This window comes from Ambystoma mexicanum, chromosome 4q, assembly GCF_040938575.1.
Source record: "Ambystoma mexicanum isolate Mex_15411 chromosome 4q, UKY_AmexF1_1, whole genome shotgun sequence".
NCBI classification, from domain to species: domain Eukaryota; kingdom Metazoa; phylum Chordata; class Amphibia; order Caudata; family Ambystomatidae; genus Ambystoma; species Ambystoma mexicanum.
This window is the reverse complement of record NC_090928.1, coordinates 1242820442-1242835689: the sequence shown is the minus strand read 5'-3', so window position 1 is coordinate 1242835689 and position 15248 is coordinate 1242820442. Positions and strand designations below refer to the sequence as shown.

The 15248-nt window shown below is 45.5% G+C and overlaps 1 protein-coding gene across 2 annotated transcripts in view; it reads right to left on the bottom strand.

The window, feature by feature from the left end:
* The window catches only part of LOC138468319 (exportin-5-like), a 2047117-nt gene that overhangs the window by 1910632 nt on the left and 121237 nt on the right, over positions 1–15248 (bottom strand). The gene's annotated exons all lie outside the window — the stretch shown is intronic.

Sequence of the window (15248 nt, the reverse complement as noted above, 5' to 3'; positions counted from 1 at the left end):
ATCGATGTAATTGGATTCATCCTGAATTTGAGCTATGTATCGACAAGTCACTTAGGTCACCTCTTGCTGTTTCAATCTCAGACGGTTGCCTCCTCATCCTAAATCGACCTAATTGAAGAAAAAAAGTAATATGACAGGTAAATCAAAGAGGGAATCAAATGGGTCTAGGGCTTTAAGGCATTTACGCTCTCCTCCTGTGGTAGACAATCTACCGGCTCCTAAAAAAGCAAGGAAAGAATTGACCTTGTTGGAAACAAAAGCTAATCCTGAACCACCAACTGCTCCGGTGACGATGAAAGTGAATGAGAAGGATCTTTTCCCATGCTATGGATCTAAGTGATCTAATAGAAGAAATTGAGAGAGTGGAAGATGATGAGAGGTGGGAAGAAGTGAGCAACTCTTAATGGGAAACTATTGAGAGTTTATTCGACAAAAGTCCTCTGAAGTATTCAAAACATTCTAATTAAAAAGAAAAAGCTGTCTACAGCTGGTCCCCACTAAGTCTCTTAAACGTATCAAGGAAAGTAATATGAGAAGAAAGGACATATGGCAGAATTGCCATGAGAAAAAGGACAGTATGAAAAAAGATGACCTCAATTCAAATGAGCAGATGAGCTCAAAAATGTATGTGGAGAGGATTGAGGCTGGGACAAACATGGCGGTGTTAAATAGAGGGAATATTTTGAGATTGATAAATTGTATCCTGCCGGCCCACAAATTCACCTCTGGGGACATAAAAATGGTGGAATTTGTGGATGAGAAAAATACAGATTAGGTCATATTACACTTGATCCCACAATCTAAGAAATGCTTGGTGCTGTCTTCTAAAGAGAAATTTCTACAGTTGGGATTTGAAATAAGTGACTATCATGTTCAAATTAAATCAAATTGGAGAGCGGCAACGATTCCCGGGGAAATAAGGAATATCATCCCAAATACCCTGCCCCAGAAAAAGGGTGCAAGGTAAAGGATAGTACAGAGAAATGAAAGCAATGACAAAATTCCCCCGTCCATAATGAAAGATTTGATCCCATTGAAATGTACAATCACAAACCAGGAAAAAAGAAATGAAAGGGAGCTGGTGAAACATGATGGGAGTGAAAGTAATGAGAGTTCCTGGGCGTTTTTCCACTGAGAGGCGGCCACCCTTCTAAAAGAGGTCAGCCGACACAAAAATATAATCTAAGGTAGACTTCCAAAGGCCATTATGTCAAGTAAAGCTCGGCGGTATGTGCCCTGAAAGTTGACCATTAAGCAATGAGAGCTCCCATTCCTCTAAGTCTTGACGAACCCTCTTAACCCCCATCTCGTGCTTCCCTAGATGTTTTTAACCTGTTTGGTCCCAGATACCAAGAGTCATCCAAGCATTCTGCATTAAAATCACCTAAAACAATTAATGAGGATCCTTCTTCTGGTAATTCCCCCAAGAAAGTAAGAGGGCAGCAAGGGCTTCCTCCCACTGCTTTTTTTCAGGATTCAAATACACATTTACCATAAGGCATTTACTAAGAGTCCCTTCACCAGGCACCTGACAATCCAACAAGGATACCAACATATCCCTCCAACCAGAGTCCATTTCATGGATAGCCAAACCCTGGTCCTGCTTTATTGCTGTCAGAATGCCCCTGTAAGCACTCCCTCTTATACCTCGTAATGCTTCAATATGCACTACATCAAAACCTTCTATAATTGGTATATCCAGCAGCAAGGTTTCCTGCAGGCAAATTATGTCTAAGGATGCGAACAAATCCTCATGATTCATCATGTTTTTGAAGCCTCTAGAATTCCAGGAGGCCACTAGCCAGTTTAACAATCAGGATTCATAACCTGTCCTTGCCCTCTACCCCAACCCCTTCAAACCTCAGCTCTTGGACTTGTTTCCAACCATTATTTACATAATTGTGTGGAGCCTTTTGACTATACCCCCATGGATTGCTCGCTTCGACCTGTCGGGCAAAGTACAACCCACCATCTTTGCCTTCCGTTCCATGTTGACTCAGGGATAACCTCGAAATTATTGAGGTCCCTACATCAGCCACTTCAAACCCCAGTGACAGGAAGCACTAATTTTTGGCCAAAATAGCGTTTAATAATGTGACTTGTGAAATAATGTTTTACCACATCTAAGCAATCTTCTTGAAGGAATTCGACAATACCAATATCCCCTGTGGTCACCAGCCTCAAGCTAGGGATTTCATACATCAGAGACAAGATATAATGCCTATTCAGTGGGTACAGGTTAGAGCTCTCAAAAAGCCGGCTCAAGTAGATGAAACAAAATGCCACTAATATAACTAAGAAAAAGATGCCATTTCATGCGGTCTGTGGTGAATGCCAGGATGATCATTGTGGTTTAGAAAAGTTATAAAGAGGCCCCATTATTCCAGAAATATCGACATTACCCCCTTAAGGGCAGCCTCAATGTTGCACATTTTCACCCACCACTGCTTTATGTCTGGAGCAATTGCAGATTTCCAGTTTTGGGCTACGATAATTCTCGCTGCTACTAAAAAGTGAGTTGTCAATCTAGAGGACTTCGATGTGAGCTTATATTGACCATGTGAATCTTCCTCTTCTAACATCACTCGAGGTTCAGTGTGAGGGGTCAGAAATGAGAGGTGGACACAAAGTGGTAGTATTCTCATTGTCAGACACTTTATTAAACACAATACGGGTTGGATAAATGCCTCTCTAACCCCCATCCTAAACAAGCGTTCCCCTGCTTAGAACACTAAAGATCAGTCTGTGTCAAGTTGTTATAAACCGTCCTCGTGCCCAAAACATTGTGATATGACCCTTGCACTAGAAACAATTAAAAGGTGTAAAGAAAGGTTTCTGACTTACGTTTGGCAAAAAGTGTTCATAATCAAAATAGAAAGATAAATCAACCAAAGTGTTTTCCAAGGGAAAACCCTTTGATGCAGAGGATGGTTCCCCTCGCTGGTTGTTTAGATAGGATGGCTAAAGTGTTTCTTTTGAATTGCAGTTCCTTGGTATCACAAAGGTGTCTCTAGATCCAATAGTTTCATTGGTTCTTCATGCTAGATTCAAAAGGTTCTTGTTCACACAATACATTCTATGACATCCAACACTGCCTTGGTTTCTTTGTATGGGATTCAGAAATTTCTTACAAATAATAAATTCCACAATAGGCTTCGACTTCCTGTGTGCTTTGGCGGATTTAAACTTAACTTGTAAATTGTCAGATTGCCTGGTGTCTTTCTCCTGTGATATTGCATCACCTCTTGGTATACTCCCCTTCCAGGTATCTTGCCACAGTCTTTCGACAACTCCAAGCATCTGGTATATCCACCTATCAGGACTTCTTGCATATGCATCCCAGATCCCCTAGTATACTCCCCTGCCAGGTTTCTTCCCACAATTTTAGATTTTTCTCTACAGCTTTTGTGGATTGCCTGGTATACTCCTGCGCCAGGAATCCTTTTGTGGGCTCTTCAGATCCCCTGGTATACTTCCCTGCCAGGTATCTTCCCACAGTTTCAAAGTTCTTATCTGTACACAGTTTCAAAAGGCCTGATGGAGTTGATAGTCCAGACGTCTTATATTGACCTCTTAAATCCCCTGGTATATTTCTCTGCCACAATGTTAGATACTGTATACGACTTTGCTGGATTGTCTGGTATATTCCTCTGCCAGGAATCCTTGTTTTGGGTTTTGCCGATCTCCTGGTATACTTCCTCGTCAGGTATCCTTAACCAAATGTCAACTGCCTGGTGTGTTCCTTTTTCCAGGACCTCCATGGTTTCACTGTCCTTTTGACTCTGCCACAACTGCATCAACTTTGTAGTGCTTCAATATATTTACTTAGGGTAACACTTGCTCCAGCATTCCCATCACATTGGTATTTTATACATGGGTATTTATTCAGGTTCTGTGGCTGCAATATCTCGTTGATATTCAAATATTCTTACCTTTTGGTATTGCTTTAACAATGGGTTTTGTCCGTATTTAAACCACCTTTGAGTATTGTCCAAAATAGTAGTCTGATATAATGTATTATAAATTCTGAATTGGGAGAAGTCACTCGCGCTCAATCACCAACGATAATAGAGATGAACATTAATATGAAAATATATCACTAACACATCAGATATAATGGAGTACACATTTAATTCTTAGGAAAGAACAGTTGTTCTTAGTGCTCAACTCAATTATCGTTGGTGATTGAGCGCAAGTGATTTTTTCCCAATTCAGAATGTATTGTTCATATTTTGCAAACCTTTTGGAAGGTTTTAGGGAATAGTGCTCGCTGCCACCATTTTCAGTGAATCAACTGAATACCTCGAAACATAAGAGTGGTCAATAGCGCACACAAACTAGATCGATCCCACACTGTGAATCCTTTTTGTCATATAATGTATTCTCTTGATTGCCTATGTGTCGGTACGCCCCGGGATCCTCAATGGCTCTGGGAAGACTCACCGGTAGTTTGCAGCGTCTCATGGGCGCGTGCCTCTTCAATGAAGCTTCCTTCTTGGGATGGCGTTATACCCGATGCAAATGTCTCTCCAGCATTTCCAGCAGCTCTGCGTTTACTCGCCAACTTCCCTCTGTGGCTTGGAACGAAAAATGCTGTGTTCTGGCACGACTGCCCCTCCACAGAAGCTTTGCTACTGCTCCCAGCGCCCATGGTCCTTCAGGTGTGGCTGCTGCCTCTCTCCTTCCTTCACGCCATGTCGGTATACGTTACTCGCGAGCCACCGCATGGATGGGCCGCTCGCTCTTGGCTTTCAGTTCTTCTTCTTCTTCTTCTTCTTCTTCTTCTTCTTCTTCTTCTTCTTCTTCTTCTTCTTCTTCTTCTTCTTCTTCTTCTTCTTCTTCTTCTTCTTCTTCTTCTTCTTCTTCTTCTTCTTCTTCTTCTTCTTCTTCTTCTTCTTCTTCTTCTTCTTCTTCTTCTTCTTCTTCTTCTTCTTCTTCTTCTTCTTCTTCTTCTTCTTCTTCTTCTTCTTCTTCTTCTTCTTCTTCTTCTTCTTCTTCTTCTTCTTCTTCTTCTTCTTCTTCTTCTTCTTCTTCTTCTTCTTCTTCTTCTTCTTCTTCTTCTTCTTCTTCTTCTTCTTCTTCTTCTTCTTCTTCTTCTTCTTCTTCTTCTTCTTCTTCTTCTTCTTCTTCTTCTTCTTCTTCTTCTTCTTCTTCTTCTTCTTCTTCTTCTTCTTCTTCTTCTTCTTCTTCTTCTTCTTCTTCTTCTTCTTCTTCTTCTTCTTCTTCTTCTTCTTCTTCTTCTTCTTCTTCTTCTTCTTCTTCTTCTTCTTCTTCTTCTTCTTCTTCTTCTTCTTCTTCTTCTTCTTCTTCTTCTTCTTCTTCTTCTTCTTCTTCTTCTTCTTCTTCTTCTTCTTCTTCTTCTTCTTCTTCTTCTTCTTCTTCTTCTTCTTCTTCTTCTTCTTCTTCTTCTTCTTCTTCTTCTTCTTCTTCTTCTTCTTCTTCTTCTTCTTCTTCTTCTCAGTACTTGAGGCTTTATGGGAGCTGAAGTCCACAGATGCCATTGTATTTCTAAAATGGTGTTGTTCAGAGGTTCTATCCAGAGAAACATTAGAAATAGGAAGTTCTACAGGAGTGTTGCAATTGTTTAAGGTATAAATGGAAGTTTGTTTAGAGTGAGACAAAGGAAGGTGTTTCTGATTTCTACAATGAGGGGGATTCGTGGGGTGACAACAAGCCACCAAGAAATTGTGTTTTATATGGTCTTCTTCAGGAGGAAGGGGAGAACATGTGATCCTCCCTCCAATATATCCACCCCCCAGGGTTAGGATCAGATAGTGACTGCCGTCCCCCAGCCCCATGGGAGGTGGTCACTACCTAAGAATCAGGGATGAGTCCACCGGATTCAGCACATCATCCAATAAGGTCACTCCACTAATACTTTGTGTTGGGACAAGATTTGTTATAACTTGTTGGCCTCCCTGTTTCAGTGCTTGACAGACAAGCAGTCTTTATTGCTCCTATGTTCTTACTCTTCACAGTACCAGGCTGATACTTTTCTTCCAACATTATATTACAATACAAGTAAGAGTAGTTTAGTTGTCTGTCAGTTAATAAAGTTGTATTGGATTTTGGGGCATAATGAAAAGGGATTTCCTCATTGGAATGGGAGTCCTTATCCCCAAAGAACAAGTTACCTACTTACCTGGTAACGTTCTTTCGATGGGATGTTCCTCTGACGTATTCCACATCTATGACAGACTCCCAAAGCAGAACCAACGTATGGAGGTGGGAAAAGAATTTAGAATTTTAGAATGCCCAATTAAATTGCAGAATAGAGGACCGCCTTGCCAAAGGCCAAATCTTGCCCATGGATAGAATCCAAGGAGTAGTGTTTTACAAAGGTATGGGCAGAGGCCCATGTGGCTGCTTCACAAATGTTATGAATGGGAACACCCCTCTGCAGAGCAGTAGAAGCAGCCACACCCCTAGTAGAATGCGCCCGTAAGCCTACGGGGGAGTCCTTACCCGCCAAACGGTAACATTCAGAGATTGTCAAGATAATCCATCTAGACAAAGTCTGCTTAATAACAGCTTGTCCCAAACGCCTTCCAGCGTATCCTACAAAGAGCTGATCATCCACTCTGACACGGGACATGCGTGAGATGTAGAAACTTAAAGCTCTCCTAGGATCCAACCTATGGAGCCTCTCCTCTTCCTTACCAGGATTCCAGAGGTGGACAGAAAGCCGGAAGAATGACCTTCTGGCTTAAATGAAATTCCGACACAACCTTCGGAAGAAAAGAAGGCCGAACCCTAAGGACAACCCTGAAAGTTGGCTTAGCGGATAGTGCCTGCAACTCACTCACTCTGCGAGCGGAAGTAACCGCAACTAAAAATACAGTTTTAAAGGTGAACAGTCTCAAAGGACAAAAATGTAAGGGCTCAAACGGAGCTTCCATCAGGAACTTTTACACCAAGTTCAAATCCCAACCAGGCACCTGGAAAGGTGAAGATGAAAACACATTAGTGAGCTCTTTAACAAATTGAGAAATCAAAAGGAATCTTAAAATAAGAACACGCCTCAGACGAGCGCTTAAATATAGACAGCGCTGCCAGGTAACCCTTAATGGTACCCAACGAGCGCTTAAATATAGACAGCGCTGCCAGGTAACCCTTAATGGTACCCACTTGCAGGCCCTTGTGGGCTAACGAAAGCAAAAAAGACAGAACCACAGGAATGTCACATGAAAAAGGATCCACATTCTTAACCCTGCACCAGTCACAGAACTTTCTCCAACGATACATGGACTTTGTTGCAGGCCTTCTGGCCGAGAGCAACACTTCCATCACGTCTTCAGGGAGGTCCCAATCCTTATATCTCAACCTTTCAGAAACCAAGCATGAAGTTTGAGAGACTTGACCTCTGGATGGAGAACCTGACACCCCCCTTCCGTGAGAGCAGATCGTCTCGATAGGGAAGACGGCGTGGAGGGCAGATGGACATGTCGAGAAGGTCCGGGTACCACGCTCTCCTGGCCCATGCCGGAGCAATGAGGATCATTCGGGAACCGAACCTCCGTAACCTCCGCAACACATGCAGGATGACGGGGACTGGAGCAAATGCGTACAGCAGTGGGAAGGACCACTCCACCACAAACGCGTTCCCTCAGGCTCCTCTTAGAGGAAATTCCCGCGAGCAGAATCTTTCGCACTGCCGGTTGACACTGGTGACAAAGAGAGCCACTTGCGGTGACCCCCAAAGGGCGAAGATCTCCAAAAGAACTTCCTGAGCCAGCTCCCACTCGTGAGAGACCGTGCTCTGCCTGCTCAGAGCATCCGCTGCCTCGTTTTCGTCTCTGGCCAGATGAACTGCTGAGATCGAAATTTCCTGCTGGATGGCCCAGAACCAGAGCTGCATCGCCTCTCTGCACAGAGGGAGAGAGCCTGCCCCCCCCTGTTTTGTTGAGTTAGTGCATGGCATCTGTATTGTCCGTCATAATCAGAACATTCTTCCCCCGCACAGACGGCAGAAAAGCCTTTAGGGTTAGCCTGATGGCCCTCAGCTCAAACAGATTGATATGGAGTCTGGACTCCGACGGAGACCAACGACCGCTGACTGTCAACTCGTTGGCGTGAGCTCCACATGAGGGATGCGTCCGTTACGATAGTTACCTCCGGCCAGGGTAGCCAAAATGGAGCCCCCTTCAACAGATTGCCTTCTACGGCCCACCACAGAAGATCCTGGGTGACCGGGGGCAGCACCTGAACGTGATCCGACATCCTGCCGGAGGACTGCAACCACTGCATCTTGAGAGCCCACTGCAGAGATCTCATCTGCAGCCTGGCCTCTGGCACCAAGAGAATGCAGGATGCCATGATGCCGAGCAGCCTCAAGAACTCGAACGCTGGGAGACTCTGGGCATGTTGAAACTTGTGCACCATCTGCAGAATGTGATGAGCCCTCACCTGGGGAGACAAACAGCCCCAGGGATGTGTCGAGCACTGCTCCGATATACTGGAGCCACTGGGTAGGTGTCAAGTGGGACTTCTTTAAGATGAGGGAGAAGCCCAGCTTGTGAAGGGAGGGGCAGGTGACTGACAGATGATCCAGGACTAGCTCGGCAGAGCGCGCCCTGATCAACCAATTGTCCAGGTAGGGGTAGACGTGAATCCACTTTCCTGAGATACGCTGCCACCACCACCATGAGCTTGGTGAAGACCCTCGGGCGGCGTTCAATCTTAACGGCAGGACCCGAAACTGAAAGTGCGAGTCACCTACCGCAAACCTCAGGTGCTTGTGCTTGGGATGAATCGACACATGAAAGTAAGCGTCCTTGAGGTCGAGAGACACCAACCAGTCCTGAAGTTGAAAGGCTTGAAGGACTTGAGAGAGTAACCATCTTGAACTTGTCCTTCCTGAGGAGATTGTTAAAACCACGCAAGTCAATGATGGGTCTCAATCCCCCGTCCTTTTTCGGGATCAAAAAATATGGGGAATACCATCCCTTGTTCCTCTCCACTATAGGAACCAGTTCTATAGCTCCTTTCTCCAGCAGGGATTTGATCTCCTGCGCAAGGAACGGGTCCTGACTCTTCAAAGAGAGTTTCCCCGGTGGATTGTCGTGAGGCCTCTGTGGGCTATGATCTCCAGAACCCACAAATCTGAAGTAATGGCACGCCATTCTACAAGATGCTGCGCCAGCCTTCCCCAACCGGCAAACCATGGGACATGGCCTCATGACTTAGCTGTAGCGGCTACGGCAGTGCCTGAGGGCAAAGAGGCAACTGCTTGAGCGGCTTTTGCACCTCGAGTACCTTGTTTTCCACCTCTGGTACTCCTACGGTGGCCCCTTTGACTGGCAGCTCCCCTCGACCTACCAAAGAGAGTAGTATCGAAAGGAACATCCCCTCCATTGCTGTCCCCTAGGACGAAAAGGCGGAGGTTGGCGAACTGCAGAGCTCAACGACTTTGCTGCAGCTTTTGGAGGTCTGCAACCTCTCAAGGCTTTCTTCATCCTTGCTGCCAAAAAGATGTTCACCATCAAAGGGCATGTTGAGAAGCCGGGCTTGCACATCAGGAGCAAACCCGACTTCCGCAACCATGCAAATCTGTGCATCACAGTGCTCGCCGCCATGGACCGGCTGACACAGTCTGCCACGTCCAGACCCGATTGAACAGATTCACACATGGCATCCTTGCCATCCTGAACGAGGGCAAGAAAACCATCCCGTTCCTCCCCTTCAGGAATATGTTCAGCCGCCAAAGTTGCACAATTCCACAGAGTGTGAGTGAAACGTATTAAGGCACACACGGAGTTGGCTGCCTTCAAAGCCATACCCCCTGAAGAAAATACTTTCTTCGCCCAACCGTCAAAACGTTTGTCGTCCCTATCAGGAGGGATGGTAGGGTACGACGCCTGCTTTGCTGGGGCCGTAGCCGCCTGCACCACCAAACTCTCCGGAGTAAGGTGCGCTGACAAGTAGCAGGGGGTCGCCACAGGCTGGACGGTACTTTTACGGCAACAACTTACCCACTGCTGGGAGACTCTCCGGAGCAGTCCAAGCCGGCGCCACCCTTCTTTGCAAGGCCATATGAAATGGCAGTACCGGGTCAGTTGGTGGACCTTGGTCCAAGATATCCGGTCATCCTGCAGAAAATCCACTGGTGGCGCAGACCACTCCAAGTACTCCGTCACCCTCAACATGAGACACCGGTATGAAGACTCGGCGTGCGTGCCAGACTCAGGCCTACCGAACTCAACTTCCGGAGAGGTGTCCAGACCACTGGCGTTGTGCAAAGACTGACGCAGGTCTTCCATCTGGCTATGACCAGACAATAGTTTGTCAGGAACCAAACCATCAGACCCTTCATCCACCTCAGATGTAATCCAGAGGCTGGAATAAATCCGTGGATGAGGGCACCGAAAAAGGTTCAAATACAGTACTCACTGACTTTTCCAGGGCATTCCTCCGAGTTTCCACCGATGCACGGGGTACCTCCGGTAAAGTCTCCACAAAAGGCGTCTAGGGCGTCGACGGAATCGGCGAATGAGGCGCTGACGGCTTCGACACAGGCCTCGAGGCCGGAGCCCCGAGCGTGTCCTTGGACGGCTTCCTCGGAGGTGGAGTCTCGAGAGAGTCCCGACGGACATGGCACTGATGGACGTCTTCTTAGAAGACCTCACAGGCTCCGACGGTCTAGAGGACGTTGAGGACCGGGACCTGGAGCGGGCATGCTAGAGCGAGCCACCTTGTCCAATTGGGACCTCAACGGCTCCCGATGATCGCGATGACCGCCCGAGGCCGAAGGCGTGCGAGCGGTGGCCCTAGCGCGTTTCTTGCCGGCTTCTCTCGAAGGCGCGGACGGAACGGAGCCCTGCGATTCAAAAATCGCCATCATCTCCTTGTGAAAGGCGTCCCATTCGCAGGAGATGAATGCTTGTTGGGACAAGCTACCCGCCGTCTGGCGGAGTCCTCGGACGAGGAAGGCGACCGGTGACGGCGCTTCCGCGAGTGCCTAGAAGAGGCAGAGGAATGGCGGGAACCACTCCGGAACTGAGACCCCCCCCTGGACTTATGCCGACGTGGAGATTCGCCCCTCGAATCGTCAGTCGAAAGCCCAGCGGATCTCGATTTACGGGGTTTGGAAACACTACCGACCGTCAACAACTTCTTCCACTCCCGCAAGGCCTTCAACGTCAAAGACTGGAAATCGTCACAGTCACCTTGGCATGGTCCTCGCCGAGGCACCACAGGCAGATGTCGCGCGGGTCCGTAAGCGACATCTTGGAACCGCAACCACAGCACTTCTTGAAGCCCGACGGCGGGGTAGAAGAAGTCGAAGACATGATTCACAATTACCAAGAACAAAGAACTGATTCAATCAAGAGAAGAATCGAGGCGCGCCGAGATCTCCGAAGCAAACACGTTCGCAGAAAAAAACGGAACTTAGGCTACGGGCGTTGTGAGTCCTACTTATAACATCCGGTGACGTCGGCTCGACGGAGGCACTCCAGGGAGCGTATCGACATCATCTACGCAGGAGGCGAACATTTTCCGAAGCAGCACAGCTGTGGTGATTACCTGACACAGATGTGGAATACGTCGGAGGACACAATCCCTTCGAAAGAGGAGATTCTCCCTGCGAGGTCCCGCTTACCACCACCCATAGATGGAATGTTGCATAGCCTGCTCACATAACTAGCTTCACAGGCAGAGGCTCCCTCTTGGGGGAAGTGACTAATTCCTTGATTGTTAACACTCTCCTGAAAAGGTCTTGGGATAAATAGAAATTGTCAATCGTACTATTCCTATCACCTCGCCTAGAAGCGGCGGGAAGGTCACCTATTAAATTATGATTTGCTCTGTTTTGATTCCAATTAACCATCATTTTGTCTCAGGCTGCTCCTCTTTTGTCCTTAGCACCATTATAATTTGCAAATCCGCAGTCATTCATGCAATTGCAATTAAGATAGTCTTCCATTATGGTCTCTTCGGGGCTGATAACATCTGACCATTTGTTTAATAATTCAGCAATTTGCATAAATCGCTGCCTCTGTAAAATCCTAAGCAGGTTCCAATACACTTTTAGAATTAATACAAAAAAAAAGGTAGCAGGCGCCCCTCTCTCGAAAGAACAAGGCATGATAACCTGTTCAGTGGTTATTAACCACATTGAGAGTTTGCAGCCATTGCTTTTTGCTCACTGTACCTTCACAGATGGGAAATATCCATTTGCATATCAGTCTTTGTCCCGCCCACAAGGGCAAAATGCTATGGCAATTCCTCTCTGAACAAGAGTACCATCAGCAACCCCATACACGTGTTTCAGCCTTGTTGGGCATCATTAGTGAGGTGAAGCTGAGCCTCTCTAAGCACAGTGAGCAGGGAGTCCACGTCTGGTTGCCCCCAGGTAACCTAGGGTGACCAACCTCAAGTTCCTTTCAAAAATACAAAAAAAGATAGCAGGCGCCCCTCTCTCGAGGGGCGCCTTTGCAAACCAAACTTTTATAATTAATACCACCAGCCCATTCATATAGCAATACAGCCCAGACCGCCTCGCACTTAGTCGGTCATGCCTAACATTGACCCCGTACCTGTTAACAATTGTTAATGCACTTGAATTACAACCCAAACACAAATGTTCACACCTTCTGGAACTAGTACCAAGTTTGCTTTTCGTTTGACATTTTATGTTCTGATAAAGGCTTTCCGTTTTGCATTGTGGGTTTCTTCTCTCACACAGCCGCACAAAGACTCTCTCCCTAACAAAATCCCAACATTTCCCATTTACGGTTACATTTTGCATACGAAGCTTAGAATTAAAATGTGGAATGTGGCAAACCAGAAGGAGTCGGACAAGTTACGAACATGTTGAAAGCTTTTATTTAAATTAAAAGAAAAACGCCCAACTAGCCCCATCCCCAAGAGGAAAGTTCCCTACCTGACCAACTAAAAGTAAGGGTGGAGTCAAGTCCAAAATAAAAGTCTTCTGCCCGAATCCTAACCACTAACTGGCCCTGCCACACCAACCAAAGGAAAAAGAAAGGCTAGCACAACGGCCTTGCTGTGGGTTTCTGCCTGGCCCAACTGATAGCAGACTTGCTCACAGTATCAAAGTCTGCAATGGTATAATGTTCACAATCTTCAGCTAGAGTCTCTTTGTAGAAATCATTTTCTGATTGGGTTGCATTCTTCCCCCTTGATAATAACTCTTTTGCTACTTTTCTCAGATTTTATTTTCAAATACCCCAATTCCTTCAGCTTGGTAAAACAACTCTCTCAGTCTCCCATCTTCGGAGTATGGTGATTCGCCAAAGTCCTGTGGTTTTCTTGTGCATATCTTTATTGCACAATTGCAATATTCACTAGCCTCATCGTCTAGTCCAGCCTTGTCATACAACGTTAATAGCTCTTTCGCCATGTTTGAGTGGGCTGTGTGCCCAGTAGCTTCTCTCATTTCCTCGTACTTCTGGCGGCTATTCCAGCCGGTCAAGAATTCAAACCCGAAGGGGATCCCAATCTCACTCCTGTCAGGTAATTTAGCCTTCCAACATTTGATTTTTGTATCTACGTGGAAACATTATGCATAAATGTAATAATAATATTATGGAGGATTACAAACTATTTATTACTGGATTTCTTTATGTGCAGAAACCTCACATAAAGATACATCAGAAGATGGTGTATGTGTTGTGGGTGTCTGAGTTATAGATAGGGGGTTAATCAGCATAACAATAGGCCATCAAGAACTTTGTATTTATTTAGTTTATATAGCGATTTACTCCAAGACGCTGCACATTTTAACAACAGGATACATAAAACAATTATTATAACAGTAACAGTGGAAGCAAATTACAAATGTGAATCAGACCAACAAAACAGTAAGTAGAGCAATTAAACTGAAGGGAAGAAGGAGAGTAGTGCAGTAGAACTGAGAGGGAGGGGTGGGGAAGAGGAGGAGGACGAGGGTCTTCCTCATGGGGACAGGAGGGAATACTGTGTCCCAACCCATTGAGTCACCGTCCCTGCCCCGGTAGCTGTCTCCTCCCATGAGATCCTCCCTCATATAGCCACCCCCAGGGTCAGGTAGCGCCTGCTGTCCCCTGGCCACATGGGAGGTCACCACTGGAGAATCTGTCATGACTCCACTGGATTCATCAGCTTCCTGACACAAAAAAGCACTGCACACCTTCTGTCAACTGATTAGCAGTCCCGATTACATACACAATCATGTAAACTGTGCTTCTGACTTCAGTGTTCTATGCAAATCTGCATTTTAACAAATACAAACAATGAAATAAAATCTGTGCATGTGACCTCAGTGCTCCACACCAATGCTGTACTTGGGCACACACAATGCAAATCAAAACTGTGCATCAGAGTTCAATGTTTAGGCTTTACCTACAAGGTGGTCTTTCTTAAAAGCTGAATCAAGTTTGGTTTTAACATTGTAAAAAATGAAAATGTTATGCTATGCCATGTATACTGTGTTTCCAGCATGGTGAGAATAACCTGCTTTTGTCTTTTTCATTCTGTTGAATGTTCTTCCTCTTAGAATAGATGGGGATGACACGTATCCACTCACCTCTTCCCTTCCATCATCCTACTTTGCTTACCCTTTAGAACGGTTTCATTTATTTTAACTCATAAGCAACACATAAAACGGAGGACATTAGTCCGCGCCTTAGGCAGCCTATTAATCAGACCTTCTAGAAAGATATGGCCCATCCATTAGGACCTTTGTCAACCTTGCCCCCAACATACTTAGAATTGCCAGTGTAAATGTCAAGCCCCTCACGCACCAAGACTTAACATACAGCAATCCCCATCTCCATTTGATCACCTGCTTACATGCCTTCTCATGCTCTGCAAACATTTTTACTTTTTCACATATCTCTTCTTGTATTACACCATTATTCCGGTCAATACATCGCAGCAGACCAAGGTCCTGCTGTGCTTTGGTCGGATTTAACGCACAACCAGGACAAGGTTTACACTCTGGGATGACTACGGTGGTAATGTGCACCTAGACATTTTTATACTATGCGTGACAGTTCATATGTATAAATAGTAACATACATTATACATGTAATACATAAGATAATAAAAGAAATACCAGGTCCTTAAAGCATGCATAAAAAGATAAAATGATTCATTATAAATATTATAAAATAACCATCTATTTCAACATTCCTATAAGAAAACCAAGCACTGCAATAAATAATGAAATCTCCTAGGCATTTATAATACGGAGCCAGAGTGTATTGAGAGAGAATGAAAGAGTATTGTAAACGAACAAACAGAAA